General features: G+C 28.8%; 1 protein-coding gene across 3 annotated transcripts in view; it reads right to left on the bottom strand.

Annotated features, from left to right (window-relative positions):
- The window catches only part of LOC136988075 (tau-tubulin kinase homolog Asator-like), a 70,503-nt gene extending 53,554 nt beyond the window's left edge, over positions 1–16,949 (bottom strand). For all 3 annotated transcript variants that reach the window (XM_067285876.1, XM_067285878.1, XM_067285877.1), the window contains exon 1: positions 16,854–16,949. The gene's annotated coding sequence lies outside the window, so the exon portion shown is untranslated. The remainder of the gene's footprint in view (positions 1–16,853) is intronic.
- Between the last annotated feature and the right edge of the window lie 4,814 nt (positions 16,950–21,763).

Genomic DNA, 21,763 nt, shown 5'->3' with positions numbered 1-21,763 from the left:
GTTACTGAGAGTTTTATTTTTTAATTGTATATTTTATTAAAGCATTTAAAATTTGGTAAGTTGAAATTGAAAATTTTTACTTGATTTTCTGTACCAAGAAACCCTTTCTTTTTTCTTTCTTTGGTAAAGGTTCATACGGAGAAGAAATCCTTTGGATTTTTCTCCTTATGTGTTATATAAATATTTTCTGCCAGGGCGGCGCACGAGTAACTTGCACTCGGGGTCTATATGGCAAACGAGATAGATCCATTCTGGATACACGTTCAAAGTTTTGTAGTCTGCACTGCCAAATGGTTGACGATATAATCGGCTGATTTAGACAGTACTTTCTGATGTTTTCATTGCATATGTGTTGTATTAGGTTATATCCAGTATTTTTCTCAAACAGGGGATATGAACAGAGGATAGTTTACATATAAAGTAAAAAAAAACTTAAAATTTACTCATAATTTTTGATTTTGGTTGATAAACTTAAGTTACAAGAATATAAGACAAACATTTAAGTGTGAACAATTAAGCCCAAATGAATAAAAATTCTTCAAATTCAGTCTCAGATTCAGAAATCTTTAATGAAAAATCAAATATAGAAAGTCAATAGACTAACCATAATAAAAAAACAAGCAAATATTTTTCTTCAATAACAATTTTTCCAGGAAGTTTTTCAATTCAAACTATTCATATGTTAATGGAATAATAATTGATTTTGGATTCCAATTGCTTAAGGATGTCACTGCTATCCGAGGCAAACATGAAAGTAACATCCACAACAATATCAAATGGAGTAAAACTGACTCGACTAATGGCCATCCGCAAGTCACCATCTTACATTGGTTTAAGTAAATGTTAATAATGTTATTTAAATTTTATCCGGAAGAATTTGTAACAGAACAAACTTAAGAAAGTTGCAAATCTGCTAAGAATTATCATTTTCAGTAAATTATTATATTGCTTTCTTTGATATTACATCATTCCAATTATAAGAATTAGAATATATTTAATATTTGTAAAGCTTCCTTTTAGTTTTGATGTGTTATGTTTTTCATAAATTAACATTGTACTGTACATCTGTTGAACTAACATATCTTCATGATTGAAAGTACTAAATCTGAATTTTAAAAAATTATTTTATCCTGATAAGAATAAAGCATTTACATTAATGCAAAATTTGATAAAGTAACGACTTGTCAGCACACACGCACATAGCTACTTTATTGAAGCAAAGATTTATTATATCTCATTCAAATGTTTCTGAAGCAGTAGGCCCATTTTCAAAGATTAATCATAAACAAAAAGTGTCAATTTAACTTAAAATCCAATGATTTACATCCTTATCAATCACAAATGATGATATCGGCTCACCAGCAACCATACATTAATCTGACACACAAGTTCTATTGCTACACTAATTTTTGAATAAAGAAAAACAACATACACTGATCCTTGCAAATTGTTAAAGATTTTTTACTTTGAAAAAATAAATTACTAATCAAATGTTACAGATTAATTGGTCGGACATTAAGCAATTTGGACTAGAGATAGACGGTTAAGCTGCCAAGTCACGTCAAAATCACCTTTTATCGGGTTGCTTGTATATCTATTTACCAGTATGTAAAAATAAACTGTATATAACACTAAAGATGAAAGATCTGAAAACAAAGAATTTTTGCATTATTTTATATAACAGACTATTAAAAATTTAGTGTTGATTATAAAAATAACGATACAGACATAATTACTACCTGTACTAAAACTGAAATTCCATATTAATAATTAAAACATTAAAATAATAAAGAATCCATTTCTTCATTGTTTTAACTACCAATATTTCTACAACCTTCATTAATTACACCAGAGAAAATAATGGATTAGAAAATAACACAAAAATGTATCACATAACATCACAGACAATTTATGTACTGATGAATTCTGTTTACATTTCTTATCATTTAGTCAGGATATTCATAAAAATCAATACATGTATTATTCACTTTCACTTACTATAATCAATAAATGGCTTGTACAGTTGGATGAAGTTCAAATAAAAACATACCAACACCAAAGATCCAGCAGCATAAACACCTTAATAAACAAATGTTTTTTTATTTGTTTATTAAAAATGTTCTTTTCTTTTTTAAAAAAAAATGTAATTTTAATCTCCATTTGAATTTACCAAGATGAAACATGATGATATTTCAGATGGTTGAAAATATTTGTTTATTAAAGTGTGTATTCTGCTGATCTTTGGTGTTAGTGTATTTTTATTTAGTATAATCAAATAATCATAAATCTTTATAAGCTGCATGTTATTAAAAAAAAATGTTCTAATACTATTAAAATTCACCACAAACATTTGAATTTAATCTACAATACTGCAACTTATTACTTGTTTTTTGTGTTACTAAAAATTGTCAGTACAAAAATAAACAAAATCAATTTTCTCCACATCTTATTTCATAGACAAATAAAATAACAGAAAATTAATTATACAAAATGTAAACATTGAAAATGGAGAGTATATTATGTGTACTTTAAACCATGCTTTCCAAATTAAAAATATCACTTTTGTGGTTGTCACAAGTGTTATGAAAAATACATTACTAAATCATAAAAAAAGAGCAAGTCTAAATTATAAACAAAAATGTCCATTTGAATGAACCAAAAAACTAAAAAAGTTATTTTATAACAGCAACATAGAATAGCTCTCCTATAGAGATGGAAGAGCAGAAATCCTATAAATCAGGAGTTCCAAACATATGTTACACAATACATTTTTTGTAGATCAATATTAACCTCCAATAAAGCAGGAACTGATATGATTTTTTTTTGTAGAAATTTTTAATTAGATTTTGTTCTTCCGGTAGAAGACAGTATTACAATATGCATGTAAAAAAAGCATTTTGATAGGATTCGTGCATCCAATACATAAAAAAGAAAAATTTGGAGATCTCAGTTAATACAGTATTTGGTTCACCTTTGCAAAATATAAAAGGCTGCAAAGGTATCAAATGAAAGAAGTTAACCATAACTGTTTTTAACAAAACTTATCTCTAATAATTATAAAAATTCCAGATTATTGAATTGTACGAATGGTTTTTGTATTATCAATTTATATATTTATTCATTCTTCTATGAAATAAATTTCATTATAAATATTGTTAATAATACAAACCTTTTCTTAATTAATGGTTTAAAACAGGTTTTCAATCTGTTTGCTGGAAACTCTAAGAGGTCAATGAATTACTTAGCGATTGCTCAGGAGTAGGTAGACAGATTTCTATTTATTATACTTAAAAATGTAACAAAAATAAATGATGTACATTAATAGTTGATGTATATGTTTTTAAATTTTATTTCGCCGTTCGGCATTCTCGCGAAGAGAAGATTGAAATTATTCGAGGAAAAGTCGAGACGATCGAAAGTATGCGTTCGTTTATATAGTTTAAAACATTTTTAATTGAATGTTAGTTAATAATCTCATGTTTCTCTAGGCAACTAAAATTCACAATTTCTAATTTTGATTTATATTTAATAATAATTTATTATTAATTACCATTTTGTTTTTATTCATCCTATTTGTGATTTAATCTTATTTCGTATCACCGTAGAAAGCAGTTGGCAAATTAAATGTAGTTTTGGAAAACGTCGAGAGATCGACAAACAAAAAAGGTCGGAAACTTTCGGTTTAAAATATTAATGGTGTGGGCTAAGTACACCATAAAAAAGAATAATAGATAAATATCAAATTTAGAGGCAGTCACACAGTAGATAAAACAATTTTTGTCTTCCGTTTATTAAGCAGAAGCATATATTACCCGTTAAATCTTTCCCCATGACAACTGGATTAACGAAATAAGGCATTGCAATATATGGTGATCTGCCAAGGAAATACCTTCCAAGAGGACTTTCGACAGAAAACCGGTCCCTATTTAGGAATTTCACACACAAAGAAAACCCGGAAAACTCCACGTCGATCGGGCACGAATCCGCAATCGACCACCGGCGTTCGGTGGTTTTATCCCCTCGATCGCCGGCAGACACCGTACAAAAACTTTCTTTGAAATTAGCCTAAGTAAAATGAGAATTAAATTCACAATTCAACAAACAAGAATATTATTATAAATTACCATTGAACCAAACAATGAAATTTATTCTAGATAAGTCATAAAATTATAAATGATCATTAGCCTATCTTCCTCTAAGACGTCCTTTATAACTAAAATATTCCTTATTTATCTAAATATGACACCCAGTAGGCTACATCTAAACCGTCCATACCAACTCCTAACAAATTTATTTACAATACTAAACTGATTTTAGAAGCAACAACAGCGCTACACTTCACAACATACCAGTACTTAAAAATCAATAATCATCATTTAGTTTTCGCACAAAATTTGAAAAAAATTTAGTTACACGAAACTTCAAAAAATATAACCAACGTTATAAACAAACAAAGCTGTCATTATGCCCTCTGAAAATGGCAAATTCCTTTTTTGGAACGAATAGGGTAGCGGTATTCAAATCGAAGTCGACGTCTGCCAACATTTAAACAAGTGGCACGACTGTTATCACGAGATATACATCATCGAATAACTCAAATCTACAAATTAAAATGTATTTTATTACGTCAGACTAATCGTTAGATCGCCTTATTGCGTAAAAATACAATTTTTTCCGACTTAAAAAAAAAGTACTGACAATAGAGTGTATTATAAATGTCAAAAGTTAAGCCGGTGATGTTACGAATTTTTTCGAATTTTACGATCTGGATGCAGTCATTTAATGGCTTTTATAAGGGACTCGTAAAAAATTGTGTTAAGAAAAATGCGGGAAATCACTCTATCTTCGTTTCCAAACAAAGAAAATGGACTTTTTAGACTGAAAATTTCAATTTCTCGCCACGATCGATAACTTCAATGGCCCTCTAAAATAGTCTTTCGCCAAATTTACCTCCGGGCATTCCTAAACTGTTATATTTTTACTATAGAAACAATAAATTCCTAATGGCGGCGTAGTTTAAATTTAAAAAACTAAATTACCATTAGAATACGAAGTGGACCAAATTCGGTAAACCGATATAACATATATATATAAAGGGGTTAACCCGGTTAGTCGACTTTTGAGTCTCCCTATTTCATTTTCGCGTTAACTAACAAGTAAGTCAAGAAAAAACATCGCACTGTAGAACAGGAGCTAAATCTAAATTTATTATCTTCATAAAGTTTCAAACTTAATTATGGAATTATGTCGTGCAATTTGGAAGATAATTTTTATTTTTTAAAAAAGAATAGATTTTAATAGAGATTTAAATCCGTTTTATGGAAATTTTTATTGCGTGATCCGAACGATCTGGAAAAGCTAGACGTTAACCGCACTAAACCTTTAAATTAACGACGTTACATTACATTTTTCTGGATAAATTTTGTTTGAATAAATGTTATCTCGCAAATAACATTAGTTTCTGGTTTTTTTCGAAAAAATTTTATTCGTTTTTTTGTAAGTGGCAGTACGGCCTGTCATTAGTTTAAAAACCGATAGGCTACTATTGTTACAGTTAGGATTTTCGTACAGTATCCTGGAAGCAGTAACACAAGTCTTTAGAAACGAAAAGACGGGACAATGTCTTTAAAATAACGTACAGATACTTTCAAAAAGGAAATTATCGTTTATAATACTAGAGAACAAGAAATGAAGCATAAATTTTCCTTATAACAATAGAGTAGAACCTTCGAAAATAGCCGCCTAGTGAATATGTTGCATCATTATTTGAAAGAGTTATTTATAATAATCAAAACTACCCTAAAAGTGTAGTAGGAAGACAAAATATTCTTACAGTAGATCTTTTTGAGAAAAGAAAAAAGAGTAGGTCCATACAATGCCATAAACAATAACCTACAGTATCAATCAAAGTTTGAACGTGTAGGCTAGTTTGCAGCCTACACGTTCAAACTTCAATATCCTTAAAGAATTAACAGGCTATCCTTATACTTACATGCGCTTTCATGAAAAGCTTGCGAATATTTTATTTAAAATTAATGTTTGACATAACTCTTGAATAAATTCAGAAGTATTTTAAATTCTATCAAGTTAGTAATTTGATTTTTTTAATGATTAATTAACGTTTTAGATCAATGTTTTCGATTTAATTACTTTAAAGATCGTAAACTTGTTTATTTTAGAGTCTCTAAAAATTTGATTAATGTTTTAATTTGAATTTTAATAAGCCTTTCAATTGAAGAGAAGTCTTTCAACACGGATTTCGAAACATGATGAATATGGAATAATATGGATTTTATAAAGTTACATGTTATTAACTTCTCTTTTTAACGAGTTAATCGGTTTAATTTTAGTTATAATCTATAGGTTTTAAGCAATTTTTATATTAACATAGTAACAGGATTTTTTAAAATTAATTTAGTATCTGTAAAGTTACAAACTTTGCTGTAGAATTTGCCAAGTAAATGAAATTTGGGTCATTTCTCTCAATTTTTTAGATAGTCTTACACATAAACATGTAAAAAGCAGACTCAGAAAAATTTACTATTCAATTTTCTTTACATTTAAAAAGTTATCCAATTTTGAAGTGAGCTCAAACTACATTCTTCACAAGTCCCACGTGTCTTTGAAGCACCTTAAAACGGACGTAGCACTTACAAGTTAGTATGAAATATTTCTATCAAAGCTCAATTTACATACATTTTTATAAATAAAAAAAAACTAACGTTTAAAAAACCACACAGCTACACGTAAACGTAAGTGTCATAACCATAAATTTAGAAATTTTTACGATTAATAAATGAAAACATTAACTTTCCCGCAGCTTATGAGTTACATCAGAGTGATCACTAAGTAATCTGTCAAACTGATAGAAGAAAACTGCAGACAAATCGATTTTTTTTTTTTTTTTTTTTTGGCAGCGCTACTTTTAAATCATTTATATGCGCTAAAGTAATAAATTACAGTTTTAATTCAACGTAACTATTAAAAATGTTACCATTTATAATACTCCGCTGGTCTCCGTTCGCCGGTATACAAGTAAAAAAGCTAGATTAAAAATAAATTACAAGTGAAAAACGAAAGAATTTGAGAGAAAAGAAATGAAAATAGTCTATAGAACACGTTACACATTATTAACTTCATTGACTGATACATTATCTCCAAATGATAATGCCTTGTAATAAATATGCCTCGAGGAATCGATCCCATTTCGTCCTGGTGTTCGACCGATGAAGTGGTAATACTTTTGAAATTTTTGCTTAAATAACTTATTTCCAGTAATAACATACCCGAATAATGATTTGTCGGTCTAGAAACCGAGATGATTATTGTTATGTAGTAGTGATTTTCGCAGAAATTTGGTAGCCTAAGCTATGTAACATATCTTACTAGTTCAACCCACGCGAAGATTCGTCGTCTACAGATTTACGGGTTGGACAAAGAATATTTTCTATAGAAATGTAATTTTTAATTATAATTAACATATAATTATGTAAATTTAGCGATAATTTAATTATTAATCGTCATTCTGTAACTTTATCTTCACGTTTAGCCACTCGGGAAGACCGTCAAAAGATGAATTCTGAACTAAAAATTAGACGAAATTAATGAACGAAAATTATTTTTATTCGAAGAATTCGTATAAAAAAAAATCATCAAATTATCCAAATGAATGTTTTAGAAACACGAAAATCTTATTTTCAATGAGATTCTAACATTAAACCAACAACGAATTTCATATTTATTAAGTAATTACATCTCATATCATCTAACAGTAAATTCTGAACGTAGAATTTATAGAATAAATTTAAAATTTCAGTTTTTGAAATAAAATTTGTTTCAAATTATAATAATTTGATAAATTTATAGAGCGGAGAGAGATGATTTAATCAAAAAATATATAAAAATTTTTAAAATCATTTTTATTACATGATTTTTATAATTATTTCCGCAATAACTCCTTTCTGGCAATCTTCAATAGAGAAAGGAACATGTATTAATTTATTTTAATGTAAACAGAAAGCTATACTGGGGGTATTATAAAGAAAAAACAATGAAAAAATCTCATTAAAACTGGATAAAATAACGATTTAACAACACCGCAAAGGTTACATATAATTCTAGATGATAGCATATATAGATTACATAAAGTCTATGCACGAAAATAGAAAATCGGTAGGTAATCTGATGACAGTATATCGACGTTGCAATCAATTTTTGATGCAAACTACAAAAATTTCGAGTCAAAATTTCTGATGAAAACGTCATAAAGTTGATAGAAGCAAATTTCCCTTTACATTTGCATATTTATCAAACAGTAGAAAACAAATCCCACGAAACGGTGTAATATATTCTTGGAAAACGTGGTCACGAACTGAAAAAAAGATCCTCTTCTTGAAAAACCTTCGATAATCCACAAAATTTAGTACTCAATAAGTAAAATATTTATTCCTTGTAGGAGAAAATCTAATTTTATGTAAATAAAGGGTAATTCGTGTTTCACATTCTCTCCGTATATATTTGTTGTCCAGGAACAAATTAGTTAATCATTGATTTTCACGCGAGATTGAGTGTGTAACCGCTGTTGAAAAGCAGAAGTTTAACGTCTTACACTGCATTTCTACTACATTCGAATTAAAAACATTCAGAAAATTTGATATAGGAAATATATTAAAATGTCAGAATTAAAGAAAAAGTAATCTTTTCAAAGATATTCCCAATGGAGAAAACATTCTGGCAAAGTTATTCGTTACTTTAAAAGCAAAAATTCTTTAGCAATATTTTATAAGGTTGAATTCATTGCACATTCTCGAACAGATTATACCATATGCGAAACACATTGCGAGACTCCTTTAAATTAGGTGTTCTTTTCATCAAAAAATCCATATAAGAACGTGCTCCAAGTGTGCAAGAATAATAAAAAACCATAAAAAAATTGGGTCATGAAGTTTAAGAATATATTCAGAATTTTATTTTCCTTTTTTTTCCTTCCAAGTTATTGCGTGTTTAATGTATAAAAAACACTAAACACTTCCGTTCTGCAACAGTAAAGGTACAGTACATTTTGGAAATCTATATAAACACTGTTTACAAAACCGTTTACTTTTAAATTAAATTTTCGTGAAAATTTTGAATTTATTTCGTGATTTAAAACGAAGATATAATTTCGATTCGGCGTAGAAAGTTAAATTAAACACACATCTGAAGTAAATATATAGCTTTTATTAAATTAAATCGATACAAGCTTGATGTACTCGAATAAAATTGTTAATTTGCATACGAAAGAGGACCGGAGCCTTCTAATTCGAGTAAAATAGTCACGAAAGTAACTGAAGCCAAGTCTGGAATCTGATTTATTAGAGTCCCAACAGTCTCTATAATTCTAATCTGCTCCCTTTTCACAACTCCCACCCTTCCTAATCCCTTTGAGCCTCAGTTTTTAGAAGCTTTTGTGATCTATGAAGCGTAAATAGCGCTTTAAGAGTTGAGCTATAACGTGGTTTTATACGTGTCATTTTGTATCAGATATCATTTATACACGTCAGCGAATCTCCCCCCGCTTCAGACAGAATAAATCTTTGTGGAAGGTTGGTGACACAGTTAAGCCAGAATGCGAAGAAATCACGTTTCGCGAGTTGCCGAAACGTCCATTCTTCCAGAATTATTATTCCAATTCCTTATTTTATTCGTGTTTTCGAGTATTTTTATAAAATAAAACTGGGAAATACTATCATTTCGACAATACACAACTGCGTATTGGAGTTAGTATTGATCGAAACCGCAAATATCGCGACGACACCATCGTGTTAATAACCGAACCCCCTGATAGCAACAAAGAGATATCTTAATGACTCGAGTCTTATTAATTCCGATCTCGTAATTTAAATGCGTCGAATACAATTTTACGCATTTAAATTACGTGATTTAGGAGTTTAAACAGTCGCGAGCGATGGAAAAAGGAGAGCAAAGATAGTAAGAGGTAATAAATAGGGCAATCAGACACTACAATAAGACAGAGGCCAAGGGTGAACACAATAAAGGCAATGAGATCATAGCAAGGTGCGACTGCCAAATCAATCAATCAAAACCCAGTTCGACTCCAGTCACTTTCGAGGCTTTCAAAAGCAATAAAACCACATAAAACGGAGAAGAGAATGATAAATAATGCCTAAAAACTGCATTATTGAGGTCTGGGCGGTACGTAAAACTCTCCGATTATCGATCAGGGGAGTGAATTATCGTAAAGAACGTGAAAAAACAAACGGCGATTCGGGAATTTTCACGAGTCGACAACTGAATTAACACCGGCGCTTCAAATTTTTCTTGAAATATGAAAGCCAGTTAACACATACGAAAGTTTATATGAAGATTTGCGGGATACGACTACATCGAATGGACGAGAGCCAAGATAGCAAAAAGGAAATTACGCTGCCAGCAGCAAATAAATCACAGAATAACGATCAAACGGTGGTACAATTTCAAATTTGGTTTCGATTAATTTAACCGCTATCGAATGCAAAATCGATTTTTGTTTATATATATTGGAATGTGAGTCTCTGTTTCCAGCAACATAAAAAAAAAGTGTTGAGTATAGATGGGTCTATGCCAGTTTCGTGGCTCCCGACTAGTTGTAAGCTTCTAAAGCACAATTATTCAAATTACTATTTATCAGAAAGATCTCGGAGATGTGTAATAAATCACCAAATCCTTTGTTATCGGCAAGAAAGAGGCTAAAAATTAGTAGTTACGGCGCTAATTTGACGTGCGATGCTTAAACTGCACATTTAAACAAGTAAAAATTCGATAAAACTTCCATCTTTGCATAAAAAAACGGAATAAGGAATAAAATTTCAAACCATTTTTTATATTTTTAAACATTAAAAATTTTTTGGGTTCCATTTCTTGCTTAAAATTAGTATTATTGAGGGACATGTCTCCTATTGATTATAATAAAGAAAATAATAAAAATAAATTATATATATAGAGATATAATCATCAAAAATTGATGCTATTTAGGAGAGTATAAATCATAATAAAATCAAGAACTCTATATACTATACATTCCATCATTTGCTAGAGCAATAACCTATTATCTATATAAATTTCATAGATGAATAAAGTACATAAATATTACAAACTGAAATAATCATAATAAATAATTTTCTAACTCAAGTAGAAAGAAGGAAAAATAAAAAGAGAAAATAATTTAATAATGCAGTACAAAATCCCGAAGAACTGTAAATAAAGTAAGTTGCTTCGTATAAATATTTGAAGACCAATTCACTAATTAAAAGATGTCACGTAACTTTAACTCATTCATAAATAATCTGGAGCTATGATTTAAGAGGATGATAAACTTCCACGGCTTTCTACACCCTTTGAGGATGCAAGAACCGAAACGATGCGAATTTGGATTTAAAAAAAAAAATCATCAAAAATCCTAGAGATCAGTAATTTCACTTTAACTTTTATAAAGTCACCCCTCTTGATTATAATCAAACAGTTTAACTATTATTTTTGTATGGCTTAATTAACTCAGATTGGATAAATGCCATTATTGTTAGTTGCATTTGTATCTGCGTCAGTTTTTAATCGCTAGTAAAAGCTATGCTCGAAACAAAGCAATAATTCATTTATAAAAGTTATAAACTTTAATCTTTAAAAAACTCATTTTAAAAATAAATTCTTCCAACATTTTAAATAAATTTGAATAAAAAAGAATTTAAATCATTTGCAGTATGCCGTAACCTTTACCTTTCGTTCTCGTCGACGTTAAATTGCGTTGTTTAACGCAAAGCGAGTTCAAATTTTCCGACTAGATATGAATTATTATAATGCCGGATAAATTCCGACGTGCTTTATGCGACTCCGACCGCTTGGTAATCTAGGTACGACGGCATAAATTAACACAGTTGTCTAATGCGCTGTTATAGAAACATTAAGATGTAAAGGATGTGCTGTATTTAAATAATTAGTTCTGGTCTAGAATATAAATACCATAAGAATCTTAATGCATAAAACTTAAATTCACAGAACTGTACTAATCTATTAGAATTATTATATTTTCTACTTATTCATTTGCATTTTTCTATTGGAGAAGCAATTAAAAATCAGAATAATCTACTACATTATTGTTATTTAAATGCATATTGAGTTAATTTATATTAGATTTATGTTAAAATTTTAAAATAAGCCAATTTTTTGATAAAATCTATCTTAAAAACACATCATTTTTGAAGTTTGAATAAGTTGAATAATAAGTGACTATATATATATATATATATATATATATATATATATATATACTTTTACATGATTAAATGATAAAATTAAAACCAAAGTTTTAAAATTAAATCTTTAAGCATTTTAAGCACAAGAAAAATCAGAATAATAACTAAATTATCTCTAAGAACAGATAATTAAAATATTACCCACTTAAACAAGCTTAGACATAAGATTATTTTTAAGTAAGTTAAGCAGACTGATGTTTGAAAAGCTAATGAAGACTCAAGAAGAGCCAAAACATTTTTTAACATTAAAAAGTTTTGGTTACCTTCAGAAGTGGATTGTCTCGCTCTCTTTCTTTAACCTTAAAACTATTCTACAAGACACATCGAGGCAGGAAATTTACTAACATAATAATTAAACTATGCATAAATTTTACAATAGAACCAATTAGTCATTAAGCAAAAATGGAAAAAAAATACAAAAATTATATTTAATGCCTTACGTACTGAAGTAATTAAAAGAGGAGCAAAACACATCAATTAGGTCAATAAAACTTAAGAGTTCACAGAACTAAGTCACCCAAATACAATACTATTTTCAGCAACAGACAAAAGAGCAGCCTTCTTATAGCAACCACCACTCTAGGAATTTACTATGAATAAAGAGAAAAATTCAAATGGTATAAACCAAATAAATAAAAAATAAAATAAAACATATTAGCAAACAGTTTATGAAAATGCTTGCAAGGAAACAACTGTGGAAAAACTTTTTTAAATTAGCATTTAACAGCCCAAAGAGAAAATTAATTTAACATTTATGTTCCACTTAACAATTAACTGTGTTAAAAATGACTCATTATTTAAAAGTAAATATGATGAATTTTTTAACCATTAAAATAAACAATTTTTACAACTAAACAAATTTAATAATTACAAAAAGCTAAAAATTTAATAACGAAGAATTATTAAGTTTTTTTTTATAATTATTATCTTTGATTTTAATCAGTTATCAGACATTTTAAAGATTAGAATTGGTATATAATAGCCATAAAAATAGTTTAATTGAAATTATTCGTAAAAGTGTATGCAGCAAAATTATTATACATATTAAAATAAACTGCTGTAAAATTTGTACAAAGTAATAACGTAACTTTGTGTCACTATAACCACAGAATTTATTAGATATTACTTATTAACCTGTTAAAATTTAACTGTTAAAATGTGTTTTAATGACTGCTACACAGTTTAAATATTCTCCAGAGAAATATCATTATAATTGGCAAACAACTTAAAATTTCTCATAGAAAACTAGTTTAAAAATTTGTGTAACATTTACACTTTTCTATTAATTATAATTATTAAAATATCATCCTTATTTTATAACTTTTATAAACAAAAGATATTTTTCCTAATGAGATCATTAAAAATGTATAATTATTAGTTCAACTTGGCAATTTTCAAAATTTTTAACTTGGCTTATATACTTTGTTTTTATGTGATTTATAACTTGTCACATGTCTCTTGCCCAATTTATTTGAATTAAATTTAATTATTTAAATGTAAACAATTATAATTCCTGAAAGATTAAGTTATTATGAAGATTACAAACTATCATTTAGTTTACATTCATTAAGCTAGAATTTTTCTATGGTCATGAATCAAATTATGATAATTTATTAACACCCAAAATTAAAATTTAACCAATAATTTTATACCAAGGAAATTTTTTATAATTTAAAAAACATTATTATACAATTTTCTCTTTTTTTCTATCAATGTAGGAATAATATATTGTAGTTCTTGCTTCACAAATCACTCTTCAGTTAATTATTTCAATAATACTATTTGTAGATTACTTCACTTTATAAATCATCTGAAAATTATATTCCATTAAAATTTTAACAGGAAAAAAATTTATTATTAATAAAAAAAAAAAGGAAAAATATTTTATTCAAATGATAATTTTGAATAAATCTTTCAATTCTGTTTAATTTTTAATGGAGTTTGATTTCAAGGAAGTATTGGAAATGGGTCAGGGACAAAAAAAATCTAGACCATTTACAACTCCAAAAAAGAAAAAAAAATATGCAAAAAATATCTGAAAATATTCCAAATATGGCTTATAGACCAGACAAAATATATGGAAATGTCATATAATAATGGAATCTAAAAAAATTTATATAAAGAATATTACACATAATTTATCATATAATGAAGCTCATTTTATGCTTTCTTTTACTGTATTATACTAACCTTGACCTTTTTTCTGGAGTCATTAATATTAAGAAACAAATATATAAATATGATAATAATTAAATATATTTTTTTTAAATTAAAGAAAGAAATAATGATTTTAATTTCTTTTGGCTCCGTCACAAAAGTTTCAAACCGAAAAATCATTTCCTAAATACAATATTTAACTCTCCAAGTGCAATGTTTGCAAGGTTATTTCTGGTGCATTGGCTTGTGGCATATTCTCTTTATATAAATAAATAATAATTTACTAAATCTAGAAACAAATTTTGTTATCCAATAAACTTGAACAAAAGAAAATGGTTTTTATTTTTAATTTGCTTCAAGTTTTATGTAATAAATAAGTAAAAATTCAGTAAAAGTTTATTTTAAGATTATTAATAACTTAATAGTACATATACATATATCAGTTTTACTAGTTACTATGTTACTGCTTAAAATGGCATTTTTATAAAAGTTTTATCAATAAAAATCAACTGTCTTTGTCTGGAAACAATTATGATGAGTCATGAGAATACAACATAAAAGAAAAAAATTTAGAACTATTTGCAGTGCAATTTTACATGCTTTATACTATTAAATCTTTCTAAAAACTTTATAAATCTAAATCACATCACATTAGTTCCAATTTAAAAAAAATTATCAAAGGAATGATTAAATAATCATCCAAATGAAAAATAAAACAAATATTTTAAAAATATTTATTAATCTTTTTAGATAAAGTTTAAGTAATGTTTCTAAATGTATATTTTGTTTCCAAGAAAGTGTACTTTAAAAGTATCTGTAACTTTGAACTTAGTTTAAAGCTTCATCAAGCTGGCTCATATCAACAATATTTGTGGATAGCTTTTAAAAATAAACAAATGAATTACAAGAATTACTTTTCACAAATATTTTTTACAGATAAAAAATATTTAAGCCCGATCTTCATATTTAAAATGATTAAATTATTAACAATAATCATTTTAATGACTGATTTTGTTATAATCTATTATAACTAATCAGAAATTAAAATATTAATGCCGAAATACTTGGATATTTTGAAATGAATTTCAAGATAGAAGGTATGTACCGGTACATTATAATTCAGGATATACTATTATGATAATTGCTAACACATTCAGATTTAGACTTGTAGCACTATGCTAACAACCCTTCAAGAGACCCTTCATCCCTCATCAAATATGTGCAATATATACAGTAATTATATATATATAGTATGTAAATGGGCCTCATTCTATTCATAAAAACTTTGTTTTTATAAATAGAATGAGGCCCTAAGCTACAGCTTGATTAGCTTACATGTAAATCTAGCTCTGTCTGCTAAAAGTAGCCGAAATCCGTTTCTAAATTTATATCAGATATTAAAGGTTAGAATTTCAAATTTTAGTTCATCCATCCAGTTTTTCATATTTTTAAGTAATACAGAAATCTGTAAAACTAAAAAAGGATTTTTTTTGAAAAATTTGTACCTCCAAAGACGACTCCGCATTCACAAGCACCCGGTTTAAATATTTACGGACGGCTCAATTAAACGAGAATTTTTTTATAATTTATAACAGTCTAACCGAACGTTTCTTTAACAAATATATCTGCGTACGAAATACATAACCAAAACTAAATTTTTTATCGAAATCTGCCAGAACGACATTAATAGAAGAATACAAAAGCAGCTCTCAAACTCCACAATCGTGTCAGCAACAGTTAATATGCTACTCGTCCTATTTCTATAAAGGTTTATATAACATTGTTCCAATTAAAGAACACAATTGTTATCAGAACAAAATATGTTAAGTTTACCAACTTTAAATACTGTTTCTTTTATACATATCCAACTTCTTCAAGTTATGATATAGCTTTAATTATAAAAAATAAATAAAATGTGAATGAACCTTTAGCTTTTCCAATAATGTATTGATGATAAAATGTAATAAAGTGAATAATCTATGTGTTAAATTAACATAAACTTAACCACCTTCAATGAAACTGTAAGAACTTTTCAGCAAGAACAACTTTTCCATATAGTTGTCAATGCTGCAATGCAGAAAATTCTTATGCTGATCAGTCATGCAATCCAATAACAATTATTACAAATTAATTTTAATTATCCTTAATATGTTCGATAAATTTCCACGCCATTATTATATATATCAGTCGACAGATTGTTCGATAACACCTGAAAATTAACACCGTCCCCTGTAAAGACGACATCACTGTAATGCACGAAACCAAACGATAACTTTCATCGATTTCCGCCTACACTTAAAACAGAAAATCTTCTAAATTAAGAGAATTACAACTTTCTGTTATACCCCTGGCCGTGTGTTTCATAATACGGTTTACTTCCGATTAATATTTACGGGAAGAACGTCTTACCAACGGCATGTTCGTAGATCCTAACTCGCAGCTCCGGCCGCCATCTTGGAAGCTGCACTCCCAATTTTCCCATAAACCTCGATTGTCGGCTGCATCCCACTCGCCCCCTAGTGGGATGTTGCGGATTTAACTTATCGTGCAAAAAATATATATTTTAAATTAAAATATTTCAAATTTTTTCTTGCTTATTTACATTTTTTGAATGTTTCTTCATATTTAAAATATTAATAATGTATTCAAAATAGTTTTAAGATTTGAAAGGAGTATTTTTGTATTTCTCTAATGATGATGAAATGTGTCTCAAATTTAATTCTGTATAAAGTAAGTTATAAATTAATTTAATTTTTCACATTTTAGAAATTAATTATCTTTTAATTTTTTTAATAAAATAATGTTTATTATATAAACTTTAAATATAATTTCCTATCGGAATCATCGATGACTCATAATTCGCGTAACTGTGGCACCATCTTTCGGTAATAAACGACAAAAAAAGCGAAACTATAAATAAAAATACTTTTAATTATAATAAATTGTATTTTCATTAATAATATTAAATTAATTGTCTAAGAAGAGATAGAAATTATAATTTTATACATAAATCACTTCTTTTTTTTATTTCAGATCTCATTTTTCGTGCGGTGCACGGAAGCTCTACAGTCAAACATGAATCTCGGGAGCCATTAAACAGTAAATTATGAAATTTATCATTTTTCAGGACATACACGACATATAATACCCTATTAAAAAGTCCATATTCTAAAAATGCAATATTTAATAAATACAGAATACAGGATACAAGTTTCGGCATGTACAGGATATCATTAACTTTGAAGATATACAAGATATTTCAGGATGCGGGATATACATTACAGGCACGATACAATTCGGGATACTTAAAATATCGGAGGATGTAGGATATACAGCGTATTATTCAGTATATATAGTATAGACAGGATCCAATTCAGGATATACAGGTTATTTTAGGATAAAGGATATACAAAATAAAATTTAGAATGAAAACAAGATGCAATTCGGGATATTTAAAAATATCGGAGGATAGAAGATATACAGAGTATTAATCAAGATATATATAGTGCAGATAGGGTCTGATTCAGGATATACAAAATATTTCAGGATAAAATATAGTTTAAGATACAATATATACAGTACGGAAAGGCTACAATTTAGGCTATAGTATACAAAGTGCATACTAATCTCTAGGATATTTTATCCTGTACTGCAGGTTCACGTATACAGTACACATTTGATATACAGCATAAGTTTTGGGATATATATAAATTAAAAAATATATAAATTTGAGGATATACGGAATATTATATTAAGTATAGTGGAATATACTGTACATGTACAGTACATAACATAATATTCTGTATATAGAGTTACAGAATGGTAAGTACAATTTTCAGGATATACAAGATATATTTTTAAAGTAAAACAAGTTCAAAAGCTATACAATTCTATATAGAATGTGAAATAAATATGATATTACACAAATTCGGGATATACAAGATGTAATTAGGTCATATAAATTTACAGACACACACGATATTTGTAGGATATACAATAATTTTATATACACAATTCGAATGACAGATACAGAAATGTGAAGGATATACAAATGCAAGTATGAAATAAAGATATACATGCAAAAACAGAAGAGGATAGAAAGGCGAGAGATATTTGTATACAATACTACCTTCTCTTATTGTGATATTACGTTATTCTTTCCATTCGCGTGCAGTATTATCTCCTTTCATAAATTAATTACAATGAAGTGCACCTTTTTATAAGGGAAGAAACCGATTGCTTACACAATACAAGAACTTACAATAGATAAGATCAATTACGATTATTTTACACACGGAACATGTATAATAATGTATACGTGTAAGCTCAGTTAGTTTTTCTGAAATATTTAGAACAGACAAACAAACGTAGCGAATATGATAAAATTTCAGTTTCTAGTCCACTTTCTCTTAGTTTCCGAGAAATTTCACGGACAGACATTCGAACCGACCGACAAATCGAGAGTAAAAACTACTTTTTAGCGCTAAAATTCTGTAGTTTTAACGTCCGGAGAGCGATCGAGAAGAATTTTTACGCGAAATTTAAATTTTAAAAGCGAAAGCGTAAACGATACGAAAACGAAAATTACTCACATTTTCATGTCGAAATTCGCGTGAAATAATCCGAAAAATTTCAGAAAGCGAGTGGATGATTGTTGAATATTCGCATTATACTCGGCTGCAGTCGAGGTGGAAACAAACGGAAAAGCGAAGAAATGTTTCGATCGTGAAATCACCAGACATATTTAGAACCAATAGTTGTAGGTTGAAACGATTTCTGTTTACACCTCGCTCGCATTACATTCACTTTTAAGTTCGTGAAGTGTCCCTTACCGGTTGGTAACTCGTTTCGCATAGCGGCAGTTGACACTAACCGTAAAGTACATCGTGACGGTCTATTAGAAAACAATAATAAATTTGTGTATTTCGTGAAAGCGTTTCTCTTTAATTTCCTGCTAACAGCTTTGTGCCACTGGTTCTCTTCCTATAGTTCGTGACAGCTTTATATCATTACTAATATTTCGTGATAACATTTTCAAATTTATTAACTATTTTTATGACCTAAGATACCGCTCCAGTACCAGCTAATTCTCTCTCTGTAATATTCTTTACCCTTCTCCTATACCCGAATATTGTTCTCTTCTATATCGTGACGACATTCTAACGCCGTTTAGCTTCTCCAATAACTGGTGAAAGCTTATTTACGTTGATCCACTCTGTCTCGTAAGCGCTGGTGTATTTCGTAACAGCGAGGTATCACTTAGCACCTGTCATAGCTTTCCATTCCCTGGATCCCCGTAACAGTATTCCAATAGTAATTGCTGTTATAACCGCGTGACAATCCTATAGTTACTTTACTGCTGGATATTTTGTGACAGTAATACTCGGCTTTCTTGTTAGTTCGTGTGTTCTGCAACATTGTGTGCTTATCGAGAGCTACGTGGAAGCCGTCACGAGATTTTGGCAACGAATAAGATGATTTTAAGTTTAAGAAAACGTAAAATCTCACTCATTTAAATTTGTCTAAATTATATAACTTCCCTTTTTTAACAGAAACCAAAGATAGTTTTTGAATTTGGCAAGTGTCCCTTCCAAAAACTCCTCTTAGATAATTAGAAAGTCGATTTCGTGTCATTGTGTAAGCTTATTACTCACAAAAATTACTACTTAATTAATATCTTAGATAATTTGAACGTTAAGCTCTAAAAAATTCAAAAAAAAAAATTCAAGTCGTCCAATTAAATAGGGAAGGTGAGAGAGGCCCTTCTTTAAGAGCATTAATTTCCAAAAGATACGCTTTAATTCTACGACAAAGCACTTAATAACCTCAAAAAACCTTTTAAAGAAATTTGATTCCAAAGTTCTGGTGATGTTTTTTTAATATTTCAATATTGAAAAGTAATCTTAATGATGAAAATCTAGACTTTAGCCAATTCCGGACAGAGACGAGCCTCTAATAAATTTCTCTAGACAATGTCAACATCAGCAATTCCGAAAAAAATTCTTCTCATTTACAATTTTCTAACAAAGAATTGGGACATTTTGACTGAAAGTATTGGCTTTTTTCCAGGTCGTCTGACACTTCTAGAAATAAAACTCCCCTTTTCATGGCCGGTTGGTCACGTGGTGTTTTTAGATATTTTAAAAATGTATGCAATAAATGATGACAAATATAAAAAGACACGCGTCTAAAAACATAAAAAATTCAGCATACCCTTCTATAACTTCACTACTTTCTTTTCAATTGCCCTTAATCTAGTAGTACCTCCGCGTAGTACCTTTTTAATGGTAACTTAATCTAAAGTATGTCGTCTAATGCTGTATTTTATAATTTCCATAAATAATGTAATCTGCTTGGTTTTTATGCAGAAGCGGTATTGTTCTCTCTATTGGGCTACTTCCCAAGAAAACGGGAAATACTTCTGTGAATGCATTGCTAGAAAGCTGAAATAATTAACCAGAAAAATATTATTTGAAACATGAATTAGATATCGTTTGGTGTGCAAAATTTTTGATATTAAAGACACGTAACCAATTGTTAATTTTGGAATGATGTCACAAGATTCTCTAGAAATTAGCGCTGTCACGCAGTACAGGGATGAATCGATGTTAGAGTTGCTATGTATTGCACGTAAATGAATCAATATTATAGAATTATCATACAATACACTTTTTAGATCGGTTCTTCGTATTGGCTGGCTTCAGTATTGCGTGACAGTTTTATGGGTTGATTCCTTGTATACCGTTCTAAATTAGTGATTCGTTCTTTGCGCAATGCGTGACAATTCTCCAACATAGACTCATTGCTTTGCATTACGTGACAATTTCTCGTAAGGTACACGAAGAGTGATTCATTCTTCTCGTAACGCGAGAAATATACATTCCTAGTGTATTGCATGATTAACAGCTGCCAGGTATTGCATAGACAAATAAATATTATAGATTAGTACACGGAAATCAACCTAGAACCGTCACGCAATATTGAACATAACCAAAATGGAAAACCTGGTATTAGATCTATCGTATAAAGATAAATTTCACGATTTTCAACAGTCTTCAGGTCAAACTTCTATTTGACGCGAAGATCTCCATATTGAAAATATTGGCAATTTCTGCTTTCGATTTTTAAATGATGAATTAAATTTCACGATGTTTCTGGATGAAAATATTTAAAAAACATCACACTTATGTCTGCTTTAAAATTTCGTGGTTTTTTCCACGAATTGAGTCTTCAACACGTGAATCCGTGAAGTCTACTTGTTATACTTGGCATATAAAAGAATATGCTTGTAGGCTTACTACACCAAGTATTATTTTTCA

This window comes from Centruroides vittatus, unplaced genomic scaffold (genome assembly GCF_030686945.1).
Source record: "Centruroides vittatus isolate TY-2023 unplaced genomic scaffold, ASM3068694v2 scaffold_3046, whole genome shotgun sequence".
NCBI classification, from domain to species: Eukaryota; Metazoa; Arthropoda; class Arachnida; order Scorpiones; family Buthidae; genus Centruroides; species Centruroides vittatus.
The sequence above is the reverse complement of the archived record's forward strand: the minus strand, read 5'-3'. Positions and strand labels throughout refer to the sequence as shown.